Source organism: Mirounga angustirostris, unplaced genomic scaffold (assembly GCF_029215605.1).
Source record: "Mirounga angustirostris isolate CCGP_5_RB_7025 unplaced genomic scaffold, mMirAng1.0.hap1 SCAF_3, whole genome shotgun sequence".
NCBI classification, from domain to species: domain Eukaryota; kingdom Metazoa; phylum Chordata; class Mammalia; order Carnivora; family Phocidae; genus Mirounga; species Mirounga angustirostris.
This window is the reverse complement of record NW_026991711.1, coordinates 17,937,675-17,953,936: the sequence shown is the minus strand read 5'-3', so window position 1 is coordinate 17,953,936 and position 16,262 is coordinate 17,937,675. Positions and strand designations below refer to the sequence as shown.

General features: G+C 39.4%; 1 long non-coding RNA gene across 1 annotated transcript in view; it reads left to right on the top strand.

Moving 5' to 3' along the window:
• Positions 1–482: 482 nt before the first annotated feature.
• The window catches only part of LOC135363736 (uncharacterized), a 238,101-nt gene continuing 222,321 nt past the window's right edge, over positions 483–16,262 (top strand). Inside the window, exons 1-2 of the long non-coding RNA XR_010409792.1 lie at positions 483–636; positions 1,011–1,106. This is a non-coding gene — a long non-coding RNA (uncharacterized LOC135363736). The remainder of the gene's footprint in view (positions 637–1,010; positions 1,107–16,262) is intronic.

Below are 16,262 nucleotides of genomic sequence, written 5' to 3'. Positions count from 1 at the left end.
AGCACTTAATATATAAGTATATATGCTTAATATGTATTTTAAAATTTAACTGATTTTTAAGAGGGAGAAGCAGAGGTTTGATTAGTTTTTTATTGTTCTATATTTAATCAGCCCTAAAATATAATTATAACCCTACAAGAGAATTAGTCTCCAACTGAAAATTTTATTGAAAACTAAGTGGCCTCACTAAAGATTTTAGTCTTAGAGAAATTTCACTGTTATTTATAAAACTTTTGCTTTGGCCCTCCTGTTCATGATCCAAAGGCAACATTTCTCTAGCTGCTAAGCTATTCTGTTTTCTACTTTCCAACATGCCAACATCAAAGCTGTAACTTTGCCCTCTCCTCTCCTTATCCACGTCAGACCCAGAGTAACTGGGAGAACTTTCAACATCAACAGCAGCTCATCTTACCGATAAACAAAGCACAGAGACAGAGACACGCGGTTGCCAGACACAGAAAGCAGTGGGTGAAAGTGGGGCATTCTCCTTTCTAGCCTCAGATAGGAGAAAGTATGCTATTGTGCATGACTTGATCCTAAGTTAAAATAATATTTATTTGGGTGGGCCTGCCATACAGGAAACGTTAAGATACTGAAAACTGTGCAGTGGAAACAACATGAATTGTACAACTAAAGGTGAGCAGGCTGAGGATGAGGGAAGTGAATGGTACTGAAGGCAGTGGTGACGGCGGCAATGGGGACAGCTCAGATAGTCTCTGCTCACACAGAGTTCATTAAACGCCTCCACTCGCAGATTCCTGATATGCTTTATAAGCATCTTTTTCACTCACAATTCCCTTCTCTGAAGTTCCAAGCATACAAAGCAATAGTAAAATATCCACCCCCCCACCCACCGCCGAAGCCTGCCATTTTCTTATAGACTTCATACTTGTGAACTTGAAATTTGGAAGTACCAAGAACAGAATACATTGGAAATATCATGGTATTCAGAGAAGGAACTGTCATGTACATAATATGACATATGTATGTGTACATCGTGTCCTTAATAGGATGTTATGTGGTGTGGTCACCAGCCACGAGGCTGCCTGTCCTCATCAGCCTGGATAAGAGCTGCTTTTTGACATGTTATACTATGACGTCGAAAGGTATGTTTCATTTCAGAAATATGTACTGCTTCTTCAGATTCGTAGTCAATTGTATTGTCTGCATTAGCCGTTTAAAATCCTGTGTAAAGTCATAACCTGCTGTAGTACTTTTGTATGCCTTGGTTTCTGTCATTCCACTTTATTCTTGTGGGGCTGCATCCCGCCCCCAGTATTCTTTGGGAAAATGAAGAATAGGTTGCTTTTGCTACCTGTTTTTAATGTCATAGTAAAAGTTTTCGTATTTTTCTTAGAAAAATATGTATATATGTATATATAAAGATATAGAAGTAATATATAATATATACACATATACATGATATATATGAAATATGACATGTAGGATATATATATATATATATATATATATATATATAGACCTATTGCATGCTAAGCGACTACATTATAGCCACATGGCTACATGGGCCTCAACATGCCAACAAATTCTTGCTTCAAAATCCTTGCACTTTGTTTCCTTTTCCCGGAATTCTGGTGCCTCGCTTTTCTGACTTAAGGCTCCTTCTTATCTTTTCACTCTATGGTGAAATAACATCTTCTCTAAAAAATCATTTCTGATTTATGTAAAGAGGTCAACCATCCCCTCCATATCATAGCACCCAACTATTTTGTACTAGAGAACTTATTCTCATCCATAGATATCTGATTATGTATTTGTTTATATATTATGTATTTAGGTATTCTGTGCCTCTCTTCACTAAAAGGTTTAGTGCTGTATTCCACTATATTCCTGGCACTGATTCTGTTACTAGCTGTGTCCGATTAAAAATGTTTCTCACTGACAGATTTGTTTATAGGTCATTCATATGCTCCTTATTAATTAGTAACACTTCTTTATTAGTAGATAATGATTTCCCCACAGGATTCTGAGGTCCAAATTTATAACCTGCTGTTCAAAAATCTGTATGATCTAATTAGCTCAGATATTATTCTTGCTTCCATCATGAGTGAAATACAGATGTGGATGGATGAGTAAATGAGTAAATAAATTAATAAAACAATGAGTAAAGTCAGAACCTTAGGAAGATAATTGCACCTTTCATCAATGATGTCAAGAAAGAAGTCCACCACCTGTATAGCCTTGAAGCCAATGACAGAGATACCTAAGTGGCCTGATAAATTTTAATTTCTGATCCAGGATGGCTATTTATATAATCTTTACTAGCAAATTTCAGTTGGAAAAGGATCCAAGTAAGTTATTTCTGATAAGCTACAGTCACATCTCTATCTTAGAAATAGAGAAATGGTCACATACTCAAAATGAATTGGAAAACAGTGAGTCCAAACCAAGTCTTATTCCATTAATTCCATACTAATACTGAGACATCAGAGAGGTACCTGACTTACAGATGATAAGTAAGTTTGGTAGGCAATACACACTTAAAAGAAAAAAAAAAGATTTTACTTATTTATTTGACAGAGAGAGAAAGGGCACAAGCAAGTGGAGCAGAAAGCAAGTGGAGAGGGAGAAGCAGGCTTCCCACTGAGCAGAGAGCCTGACACTGGGCTTGATCCCAGGACCCCAGGATCATGACCTGAGCTGAAGGCAGATGCTTAACCAACTGAGCCACCCAGATGCTCTGGAAATACACACTTTTTATTTCATTTAGAAAAATGTTTAACATCTAAAGGGAAGTCAGCAAATACGGTTTGACTCTCTTCCATGATCAAATAACTTGCTATCAACTGTTGTATCAATGTTACAGCAAAGGAAATTAAAGAGAGCTCAATATTGCCAGATAGTTTAAAAGTAGGAAGTGAGGTTCTTCTAGAATTAGATTCTTTGTAAAAAATAAGTACGTGACCATTACTTAGTCAAGTAGCAGGAAATAGCATTTGAGAAGTTCATTGTTCTTTTCACTGCAGAGATCTGTGTATTCCAGTCTCCAAAATCAGCAGCACCTAGCCTATGGTCCACTTAACGTAAAAGTTATATAAAGTATCTGAGAACTTAATTCATTAATTCTAATATCACCTTTCCTTTCATTTGAAAGCAAAAGTAACATACTAAATCAATCGACTTCTCATTTAATTTCAAAATATAAATGTCCCCAGTGTCAGAAAGTGGTTAATTCTATTTGAGATAATATTTAATAGTGAAAAAATATTTTCTTTCATAAAAATATAAAGGTGACTTCATATGGTTTGAAAGGAAATATTGTCTATTTTCAATTAGAAGACTAATTTCATAAGAGAACATTGATCATTATTATTTTTATAATTCATATGTTTGGATATTTTATAAGTCAAATTAAAGGCTCAAGATTTCAACGCTACTCAGGAAATATTAGTGTTGGATCTGTCTTGGGAGTCTTCATACAGTCCGGAGATTTGCCCATTTGTACTAAATGGACAGATTACATCAGTCACAGAACCATTGAAGTTTTATTTTAAAATTCAGACAGAAGTGTTAATACTGACTGCATCAATTCAAACACAAGGGTTTTTATTTTAAAAAGAGCTGTGATAGGGGCGCCTGGGTGGCTCAGTTGGTTAAGCGACTGCCTTCGGCTCAGGTCATGATCCTCGAGTCCCTGGATCGAGTCCCGCATCGGGCTCCCTGCTCGGCAGGGAGTCTGCTTCTCCCTCCGACCCTCCTCCCTCTCATGCTCTCTATATCTCATTCTCTCTGTCTCAAATAAATAAATAAAATCTTAAAAAAAAAAAAAAAGAGCTGTGATAGTCCCTCCAGACTAGTGTATATAGTTTTGTGTCTCAGGAATCCTTTAAGAAAAATAGGCATAGGCAAAAGCCTGCAATATATAGATATTACTAAATTTCAGAGCAAGCTGGAAATTACTTGGACCCTGTCTGTAAGTCAAATTGAAAACACCTGCTCATATCTAAGTCTTTGTTCAATGTATTCTCATTGAGAATATGAAGCACAGTCATTGTAATTATAATCACGGCCAAACTTTATTTTAATTATATAATAACATATCCAAAAAGGAATGAATGGCTGCATTTTTCAATATGCTGAGGCATGACTATGTTATTTTGAATCCCTTTTATTTTTTTTTTACAGTGAACTTTTCCCAAGTTCCAAGTAATATTTTGCTCACGCATTCCTTCTTAAAACATGAGCTCAAAAGAAAAATAAAAAAAGACCTCAGTGAAAGTTTTATTCACTTCTATATACCCCAAAATATTGTGATTTAATTTCTGTGATGAAGTGACACTTGCTGTCACACAAAATAATTGTAATTATATTATCCTTCATCATAAACATGTGCTAAGTACATATTTCCTTAAATAATTGTATTGGCCAGAGCTAATGCAATTTTGGGTATAAATGTAAGAAATCCAATGCAAACATACTTAAGCAAAATGGGGGATTATTTGGCTCATGTAAACTGTAGAAGACTCTCAATTAGAGGAACTAGAGAATTAAAACAGGATTCTCTTTGTACCTCTCATTTTTGGCTTTTTGCCAGCCAAATTACCTCAGACTGTGTTTCTTCAGGGCTAAACTCATGATTTCTGACATCATCAGTGCCTGTATCCTCAAAGCTTTCCCAAAGGAAAAAAAAAAAATTGCCATTTTCAGCTTCATTTTGAAAAGTCCTGGGGGAACTTTTCTAATTGGCCTATGTAGGGTCACATGCCTACAACTAGACTAATTATTATGGGCCCAGGAACCTGTTACTATGTTTGGACCAGCCTTGCTCAGATGTCATCTTTAAACCAATACCTGTAATTATGGAGTTGGGGGATCATGTAAGAAGTTAGTGGTTCCTGTGCTGATCTCATGGTTAGAGCAAAAGAAGTGTTCCCAAAAACGAAGAATACCTTTTCCAGGAAAAAAAAAAAAAGAGAGTAGTGCAGGGAGGGCGACACACACACACACACATGCACACACACACACACGAGGTTACACACTCTCTCATTTCCTATTCTTTCATCTTCCCTGTCATCAAGCATGTACTGAACATCATCTGTGGACTCCAGTGAAAGCTAACACTAATGGATTGGCATACTTTGGGTTATTCATGATCTTTGTTCTTCAGAAATTTGAGTTGCCATTATTTATGCCTTTTACGATTAAAGAGAGGAAGACATTATAGACTAAAGTGTAAAATTTAACAACATAAAAGGATGAATCAGATGTCTGAGAGTGGTATTTCATTAGTTCTAAGACACATTTCTGACACCCGGTTAAATCTTAGAATTGATGGAAGTCTTTTTTTTTTTTTTAAAGATTTTATTTATTTATTTGAGAGAGAGAATGAGAGACAGAGAGCACGAGAGGGGAGAGGGTCAGAGGGAGAAGCAGACCCCCCGCTGAGCAGGGAGCCCAATGCGGGACTCGATCCCGGGACTCCAGGATCATGACCTGAGCCGAAGGCAGTCGCTCAACCAACTGAGCCACCCAGGCACCCCAGAATTGATGGAAGTCTTAAGGTGTTGTTGGCCAGGTGGCACCCATAGCACGTTGCCACTTTAATTAATGATCAGCTTGGTTGATACGGCATGTGTTGACTTCAACGGTTATAGAAGAGATCTTCAAAAAAATTACACAGTGACTCAGCATTAAGGCAAAAAATATATTGTCTTTTGCAGAGAGTCATACAAACAGAGCAGTGGGCATGCATTTGCTATTTTTTAAGCAAATATTCAGAAGTAGAAGCATGAGTTCAATTCAATTTTCTATTCTTTTAGAGCAAAAACCAAGTACCTTAGGGGACCTATGAAAGAAGCATTCCCACAAATAGATGAAGCTATACTTTGCTTTATTACTGATTCAGGTGCAATGCAACTGAAGTTAAGGGAGATTGCTAGATGCCTTGAAAGAAATGAAAGGAATTTAAGAACATGAGTCTTGAATGACAAAATTACATAGAGTTGTCACTGTGGTATCATGACAGATGTTATTTAGCAAGGATTTTCCTTTCTTTATAGTACGTAAAATAATGGTACATGTTACAAGTGATGGTATCTTTGATGTCAATAAAATACTATAATAAAATAAATTGATGTTACTTCATGGAAGTCATCTTGGCAGCATTATGGAATAGCAGGATTATTATATTAGTATCAGATTATTGAAATAAATTCACAGTCCTGGTGGGAGATCTTCACATACCTTTTACAATAACTGAAAGAAAAAGCAGAAGACAGTAAGGATATAGAAGACATTAACAACATAAATCACTGACCTATTCTAATTAATACAGTGAACACTGCATCCAGTAATAGAAAATTGAGCCCAACAATGCCAGAAACCATGTTCTTTTCAAGCACACATAGGATATTTACCACATCAATAATATGTTGGGCCATAAAAAAATCACTCAGAGTATATTCTCTGTCAGCTGTGGAAACCAGCCAAAAATCAATGAAAATCACATAACTCGATATGGAATAATGTTAGCACCTGCACTGAGATCCTGAAATCTAGGGTAAAACACATAGAAACTATAGGTACATATTTTATTATGAACCCATTTCTCTTACTTATTACATATAAATCACCAGTCCCAGTTGATCCAGTATGAGAAATGAAGAAATATGCTGGTTGAACCTTTTAATTGTCACTTATTTCTCAATGCCTTGAATTAAAACAAATGTTTGGAACAATGTGGGGGCATATCCATTCAAGGTAAGACCTTAATTTCATGAATTGTTCTTATACTAATAAGAATGTTCACAATAAAATACAAAAATTTTAGACCTGGGAAGAATTTTCAGGCCAAATTATGAGTAAGAAGGTGGAAAGAATCATCTCATCAAAAGAATAGAACAGCCATGGAAACAATTGGGGTAAAGTTTGAGTTTTGTCTCTGCTCCGTGATATTAGGTGAAAGATTTAAACAGGATGCATTTCAGTCTTCTGTATAGAATGGTTGTAATCAATTCTTGCCTATTGACTCTGCAAGAAAATAAGGAATTGGAACTAACATCTGGTGAGCACCTAAAACTACTGGTAATAAGCTTGATCCTGAATCTGAGGTTGTTTAATAACAGTTAATACTCCTAAAAACCTTTTGACACAGTAGGTATATAAATAAAATGCATGTGAGAATTCTGCATTAACTGTAAAAATTAATGCCTAGTTATTATCTCATGTGAACAAAAGTATGTGTGCATTTTTATGTATCATATGTTAGATTTTTAGCATGTTATCAGTGTCACAGTGATGAGAACATATTTTTTTTCTTTATGTACCATAAAGATTCAGAGTTTCAATATGCATCATGGAAACTATTAAGCTTTATTTCTTTTTTTCATAGCAGATTCTGATTTCCTGTTGAATAACTCAACACATTTAGGTTCCTCGGTAGGCATTTAAAAAGTATTTTAGGAAGGTTTTGCCAATTCTCCGCTGATGTTTGGGGCTCAGTTCCCTTCTTTTCCTTCTTAGCATTGCTAAAAAGAGTTGCTTCTTCCTCATAACTAAAATCTGATTGCACAAAGTTATCACTAGACCTCCTTTTATCTATAGCTATCTGTTCTTTTCAGGCGAATCAAGGAACTTCTCCAGTTCCAAATAATAGTCATAATAATCACCAACAACCTTGTTCCAAAATCTTTTAAAAATATTTCGACCAGGACATAAAAAGTTAATATGGTGTTTATAAAAAGTAAGATCTGTTAGAGCAATATATAAAGTATAAAAGAGAACGTTCTTGCTGCAAGGTGGGTCCTTAGTCCCCAAAATAAGGCAAATGGATGGGAGCAGCATACGAGTCGCCTTAAAACAAGGTTGAATTGTTCCTCCTGATATAGCAACTGTAGTTTTCAAGTCAGAAATGAGAACAAAACTAAAGATAGGTATCACATTGGCATGGCTTGGAGAAGAGGCCAATGAAGTAAAGAAATCAGACAAACCTCACATGAATCAAGCCTTTCTTGTAGATTTCAAAGCATTCCATCTTATATAATAGACTTTCCTATTTTAAAGGTTCTCCAAGGCATTGGTGCCACTGCCTTGCCAACAGCTGAGTTTTAAATGACCACTCTTTAAAAATAGAGCTATTTTATTTTCTATTAATTAATCCAGAATAGTGTTTAGTGCCTTGGAGAAGCAGGCCCTCAGACATGTAATAAATAAATAGATGAATAAAATAAATGATAGTTGGAAAAGCAGCTGACTCTTGGCATATGCAGGGTAGGAGGGCTTTAGAAGGAAAAGAAATCCACTGAACGCTGGTAATTGAATCTTGGTCACGAGAACTCTTCGGAGGAAACAAAGAATTGATGGATACTGTGCATGTTTCCTAAGCCAGTTACATTAAAGGGGTTATTTGGCGGCGGGTTTCCCATCCAGAATCCATCCATTCTGCTCCTCCTTGTTCCTGACATCCTCCCTTTGTAACCTGTGTAGGTCAGGGGAAGTTGATCCTGCCCTCAGCAGTAAGGGTGGCCCCTGAAATCCAAGCTGACCTTCATCCTCCCATCCCTCTTACACTGATTGATTCAAGGACCCAGGCTTTAGCCAGGCGGTTTGTGGCTTCTCCCAGAAGATGGATAGTGGTTATGGCAGAGGTTCTCTAAGTACGGTGCAGCAGGAGCAGCCCCTGGGGACTTGTCAGAAATGCAAAATCTTGGGCTCGCACTGAGACCTCCTGGATCAAAAACGAGAGGAGGGGACCCCAGCAATCTTGGAACGCACCCTCCAGATGAGTCTGATACATGCTCAAGTTTGGAAACAAATGGGTTGATGAGCTCATGAATTAGATAGGTTCAGTCTGATCCATGGAAAGGACTTTTACCCATGGATATGAGAGAGGTTTTCTCTACCTCCTTTTGATTAAAATAGGAAACTACCCCAACTGCTGCTGGCAGACTTTTTGACAGCAGGAGAAAATTGAGCTTGTAGACGGAAAAGCGAAGGGGAAGCAGAATAAAGCACTTGAAAACAGAGCTTCAACTTGGATAGTGCAGGATTTCCAGTCTCATGAGAACACCACATTTCCTTATTATTTAAACCAACTTAGCTCAGGTTTTCTGTTACTGTAGCAGAGAGCATCCTAACAGATACAAATGAACCAGCACATGTTACAGTATTAATTTATTCAACAGATAAATGTTACAATATTGATTTATTCAACAGATACATGTAGATCTACTACCAGGTGCCAGCCAGAGTTCTAGGCATTGGAGACATAACATGAATAGTGATTAAAAAAAAAAAAAAGACAAATCTCATGGAAGTTACATTCTAGTTGGGGGAAACAGTCAAAACATAAGAAACGGGCACCTGGGTGGCTCAGTCGGTTGAGTGTCTGCCTTCGGCTCAGGTCATGATCCCAGGGTCCTGGGATCGAGCCCCACATCGGCTTCCTGCTCGGCGGAGAGCCTGCTTCTCCCTCTCCCTCTGCCTGCCTCTCTGCCTACCTGTACTCTCTATCTCTCTGTCATATAAATAAATAAAATATTAAAAAAAAAGTAAGAAACAAAGTTTGGCATGGTTAGCAGGTAGCAAGGGCTACGGATGCTGCAGAAGTGCTCTATGCAGACATGGGAACAGCTGTGAGGAGGCACCCTTGGCCTGACCTGTAGCTCTGCCCACCAAAGCACACGGGTGAAGCAACTTGCCCAGATGGCAGAGGTTGACAAATTGTAGGACCGTGATCTTGACAGAGGACTATTAGCCCTGAAGTGTGAGCATTTTCCCTTACGCTATATTCCCTGCAGAGATACATTAAATGTTCAAAAACAATCTTCTATTACGAGTAAAAATGAGCTAATACAGGGGTGCCTGGGTGGCTCAGTCGGTTAAGCGCCTGCCTTCAGCTCAGGTCATGATCCCGGGGTCCTGGGATTGAGCCCCGCATCGGGCTCCCTGCTCAGCGGGAAGCCTGCTTCTCCCTCTCCCACTCCCCCTGCTTGTGTTCCCTCTCTTGCTGTCTCTCTCTGTTGGAAAAGTAAATAAAAATCTTAAAAAAAAAAATGAGCTAATACAACAAAATCCGTGGGTAGTTGAGTTTCTCTGGGACTCTTCATTCCTTCAAACAGGTCTTTAACATGCATAATATCTTTTTTTTTTTTTTATTCATGAGAGTCAGAGAGAGAGAGAGAGAGGCAGAGGCAGAGGGAGAAGCAGGCTCACCGTCTAGCAGGGAGCCCGATGCGGGGCTCGATCCCAGGACCCCGAAGGCAGACGCTTAACCATCTGAGCCACCCAGGTGCCCAAACATGCATAATATCTTAAAGAGGGAGAGTTTTACATCTTACCACATTGTGATGGAAGTGTCTGCCACGTGGACCCACTGTTTCTGGGGGCGTCAAACCCAATACAGTAGTGAAATTTCCTTGCTTATACTAGAGCTTATATTCAGTTTGTTTGGACCCATTGTTAAAACATTGGAATACTTCAGATCAATAAATAGCTGCTGTCTTAAGCTCCACTAATGTCCTCGGGGTGTGCAGCAACCCTAGTACCTCCCTAAGGACCTTATTCTGGGCCTGGACCTGAAGACTGCGAGGCTCAGGAGGACCTCGGGACTCTGCTCTTGTCAGGACCCATCCTAATGGGGTATTACCTTCACGGGCCTTGTTGTTAAACATTTTGCATATCACTCCTGTACTATGGTACTCCTAGGCTCTACCACCAAAATCACTTGGCAATGTATCCAACGAATCAATGATGGATGGGAAGGTAGTAAAAGAGGTTTCTCTCAGCTGTAGTCAAGCCACCACCAAGGGGAATAATCTTGACAAGAATCCGATTGATACAAACCACACTCCTGCTCTCCTCTGCACCAGCCCAAACGAGAGGGGGGGGATTTCTCTCTGAACTCAAAGCTCAGGTTTCTCAGACAAATGATAGAATAGTTATGTTGATGATTGCCTTGAATAATAGACGTGTCCCTTAGTTAACAGATGTTCCCTGCAGTTGCTAAATATAAATTGTACATTTTCAATGTGTTTTCCTTTGTATCAAACGTATATATGACAAACTTCCCATCCTCCTGGAGGACTCAAATCAGTTTTTTAATGGAAAACTTGGGAAGACAGATTTTATTTCATATAATAATTTTCAGTGACTAGAAAGACAGCCCAGCAATAGGGGGAGAAAAAGAATGCCTTGGAACAGAAAATTTTTATGTTTGCTATCTATGGAACACTTACCTCTGAGAATCTGTCAGAAAATGGGGCCTTATCTTGCTTGACAACGATCATTATCTAGTGAATAATTCCTTTTGAGGAATTTAAAACTTCTGCTATTGCCCCTGAAATAACTCTATAATGTGGCAGAGCCATTATGTAAACTAATATTTAAAAAGCAGAGGGTGTTAGAACTCCATCCATCAACAAGTTAATAATCTGTGGCATCCCAAAAATCACACCAGAAATGTTTTGTCAGTTTTTCCATTATTGATAATGAAGAACTCCTTTATGGTCTTCAGAAAAAACAGGCAAACTCCCAAATAGTTCAGGGCAGGTGAATTCCACTTGATAGTCTTTTTCTATAGTCCTGCTTCCATTAGCCAGTGTATCTCAGAAGTTAAAGCTGGAAGATTCAAGTGCTTTATAAAGGAAACTGCTGTAAGACTATCATGTGCACAGAGCTTTCTAACCCTACATTGTGGTTGGAGCTTTCTATGACAGACATAAAAAACCCTGCTTCCATGACACAGAACATTTTATTGATATGTCTGATTGTTATCTGATGCTTATTCTCTTCTTTATAAAAGCCTCAAATGGGTTCTATATTGTTACAATCACAGATTTAAAAAAAATATACATGATCAGAGTTTAACTTTTTTATTGGTCACAGTACTTCTGAGCGAGATAGTGAGTCTTCTCGGCGGCTTTCTATCATGTGAAAACCAAGGGCTGTTCAGGCATTAATTCCTTTTATACTGTCTTGCTTTCTGTTTTTAGGGCTTATTCAATATTTCTAGTTTATTCAATTTTGGTGGTTTGTTACAAATTACTTTAAAGTCAAAAAGGTACATGGGACTCACCCATATTTTTGCATAGTGCTTTAGAAGACCAATAGCACTTTTTTTAAAGCATTAATTCACTCATCTTTATAAACATTACTGAAGTATCCACTTAAGAGACATACTCTGTTAAGCCAATTTCACCCTTCTGAACACTTGACTCTCAGCCCCTACTACTCGCCTTGATTTAGGTTGGTGGTGAGCTGTTAACTGTGGTAAGCCTTCAGCTGCTTCAGTTGCCTCTATGTTGTGTATCATCCTGATAATAATGCCGCTTAGAATTCAGGTAACACAGTGGTTCTGCTGGAGGGCGAGCCTGGGGCCTCTTATTCCCCTGCCGTATTTCTTTCCTAGCCACCCTATGGTAGGCAGAGTAATGGCTCTCCACAGATGTCTCACATCTTAATCCCTGGAACCCGTGAAAGCGCTAGGGTACACAGCAAAGAGGCTTTAGGGTTGCTGGTGGAATTACTAATTAGCTGACCTGGAGATTGGGACCATAGCCTGGATTGTTCAGGTGGGCCCAATGGAATCACAAGGGTCTTTATAACGTGAAAGAGAGAAGAAGCAGGACATGATGGGAGCTGGTGATGTGGTCAGGCCGAGGTCTGCTACTGCTGGTTTTGAAGATGGAGAAAGGGAGGCATCAACCAAAAAATATTGGAAGCCTCTAGAAGCTGCAAAATGCAAAGCAATGGATTCTCCTCTAGAGCTTCCAGAAGGAACAAAGTTCTGACTACGCCTCCATCTCCCCCGACTAAAAGTAAGAATAATGTGGTTTGAGGTGGGTTTTGGGAGCCAAAGGCCAAGAAAGAATTCTTGAGATGCTTTTGGTGCAAAAAGGTGGTTTTATCCTAGAAACAGGACAGGACCTATGGGCAGAAAGAGTTGCGCTGGGGTTGTGGGGTGTTAGCTTGTGTTTTGCCCGCAGCTTACCTTCTGCTTCAAGACCATTTCAGGCTTCTGACCTCTAGAACTACAAGGTAAGAAATACATATTGTTTTATTTTGCTGTTTAAGCCTTAGAAGGGGATTTGCTTAACAGTAATAAAATACCATTTTAGCAGAAATGATTATATCCATGTGGAAAAAAAAATTGGGGATTCTACAAAGTTTATATATATATATATAACTTGTGAAGGAGCGTTGTGATTTAAGCATGTTTAGCAGGCCTCTTCCTATCAAGGTTTCGAACTTTTTATCCATCTTTTTACAGCTTGAACAAGTTTATTTCCATTAAAAGCCTTATAACACTTTCTTAATTAATTTGAGAGAATGTAATTGCTGGAACAACTCAATGGAATAATTAAAGCAATTTTAATACATCAACATTTGCTATTTGGCAAAGGAATCTGGGAGAAAGGAAAATAATTCATGTGGTTTCTCTTTCATGAATTTGGGTTTTTTTCTGTCTGAAATTTGATAAAGCGTGATGAACTGGTGACTGCGGAAGTTCTGTGTCCTTTGGTGGAGTGGCTTGTGCTCACCAAACAGAATAGTCATGGTTGTTTCGGGAAGCGAGCGCCTAGAAGCAATGGGCTCTTTGAGCTGCTTGGAAGCCTTACCTGAAGGCGGCCTTGGCCCTTCCCTATTGCATTGTGGTTCTGGGGCTCTAGGGCGTTGTCCAGGCATCGTTAGGGTGTAATAGTGTATTAAGCTGTGGAAGGGCAGGATGGCAGCCCTCCCTGTGGGATCTCCTGCGTCCTAGCGGTGTGTGTCTTCTCTTGTGGTGTACTCGGTTTAAGGGAACTTGTCATCCCTCCTCAGACCAGGCTTTGGTGTGAGGCCCTCGAGGACCTGGTGTGGTCAGAGGGCAGGGGCCCGGTGGAATGCCAGCCCTTTGAGTCTCCAGGGAGGAACAGCATTCCAACAATAGAACCCTAGGCTTTGATCTCCCAAACGGGAGTCCTAAGGTGGTTGTAGCTTCAGATAATCTCCGAGGGGAATAGCCCTATTGATAAGGCCAGACCTGTTCCTATGGCCTACCTTCCTACAATTACCACCCCTCTCACCGTCTGAAACTTGTTTCTCCCTCAGTGTCTAGTGTTTCAAAACATGCTCAAGTGCCAAACAAGTACTAATAGGGTAATGATGGTGAAAAGAACAATCATGATAGCTAATTCTTACCGAGCAGCCATTCCGTGCCAAGGCCTGGTACTTTTGCTGTAAGTAAGGAGGGTGCAGCTCCAGCCGTAGGACTTGACCACAGTCGCACAGCGGGTAAGTGGGGGGCAGGGGTCCAGTCACACAGTTTGGGGTCTCCACCATAACACACAGTACCTTTCCTAAAGAGGACAAGGGTTTGTTGCCTCAGGTAATGGAGATCACCTTCCCAGTCTCCTCAGCCGGACTAAATTTCAGACTGATTTCTTCCTGACTAGACTACCCGGACATGTTTTTCTTAGAGTGTTTACTTGAGGAAGCTTGCTATTGCAAATTTTCTCCACCCGTTCGAGATATAAAAGTTTTCCAGGCTCTTGACAGTTTGACAACCCAGGACCGTCCTTTTCAAAGACCTAGGGGACATACCTTTGAAAGGCAGTCATGAAGAAACAGAGGACCCCGTCCCCCGGTTTCTGTGGGAGAGGAGGAGCCTAATTTAAGGTTAGTGCTAATTAGCAAACACTGGTAGTCTATTCACATGGATTACCCTTGCTCTTTGTAACTCCATCTGCCAGTTCTTTGTCTTTAGCTCACCTCAACTTAAACTCTCTGGCCTTTTGTTACAATAAGGGACAGATCCTCAACTCCACTCCACTCCACTGAAAGTCTCAGCCCTTACTGTGATAGTATTGAATAAAGTCTTTGCCTGTTTAACTGTTAGGTGCCATTTTCCTTTGACATAGGTTCTTAATTTTTCCCTCTTTCAGGCATGAAGCATGTTCAAATTCCATATCCTGGGTCGTGCCACTTAGATTCGAACGAAAGCCTATTTCTAATGGTTTGATTACAACCTTTTATGAATTTCCCTTGAGGTAGGTTACAGACTAGCTTGCATATGGCATTCTGCGTTGAGCATGCCAGAAAACTCCATTATCCTTCTCGTAATCGCGTAAGTGAAATCTAATACAACATCTAAAACACATACAGCGTTTTATCCCCCCAACAATTGCATGACATTGGTGATATTTTTACCCTAATTTTTAGCAAACTGAGGTGTCCGGAGGTTAAGAATCCCAAGTAGGAAAGCCATGTAGAAGTGGAACCAGTACCGATTTGATCTTCAAGTGAATCCAGTGGTCTCCGATGCAACTCTTTTTCAGATTGGCATGCCAATCTAGAATTCCTCCACTTGTATTTGGGTTCACGGATATGGTCAGTAATAGTAGCCTAGGTTACATTTCCAGAAGTCTCAATACCATTAAATGTTAGGTTTTTTTCCTTTCACTCTATGGTGGAGATCCACAAAAGGACTTTCACTTCATCATTCGCCTTTGCTCCCTCCCCAGCTTCACTGCTGATTTCCTTTTATCTTCCCCTTTGGCCAGTCCATGAAGCTCCCGTCAGCTACGCTGAAGTATAATTTGGTGCTATAAAACTCAAGTTTCTTTAATGAAAACCGGCAAAAATTTTCAAACCAGCTTCCCCGAAATGGTGGATCAAGCCCTGTCGTGTGTGATGCATGGATAGCAGCTGAAACCACTTCATCTACAAGTTAATGGATAAAATTAGCATGTTAAAGAGTTGGAGGGCTTAATTAGAAAGGCAATCCTTAGGCAAAAAAGCCTCTCAGGAACACTAAAGCAGTTTGTTGATTTTGTTCATAAAAGGTTTGGGGGCAGAAACTGAAATAGGTTTGCAAAGTCAGAATGTTTCTAAGTCCACAGTGAAATTAGAGCCTCCTCAGGCTTTAAAGGATGTATGTTAATAATAAACATAGGGTCTCTGAACTTACACGACTGTTCATCTTCACAGTGCTGTTAGAGGTTGCCTGTAGATTTCTGTGCACTTTTCTCAGGTTTTCTCATGTGATGTTGAGGGTGGGTTTTGGCATTCGAAAGGAGCCATCCAGAAGAAAAAGGTTGTACTATTTTTGCCAGCAGCTTCTGCCCCTCTCCCAGACATGATAGACCATACACCTAAGGCAAGGATTCTCTTTTTAGAGATTTGGTTTCTTCTGGTGTTCACCTCCGTATTTTTTTTAAACCTGCCTTAAAATACTATTTCTAGATATTTCAGTTAAATAGGAATTTCCTATTGCCTTTCTACTAAAAGGATTTAGGTCTTTCACCTTATTAACACGTACATAC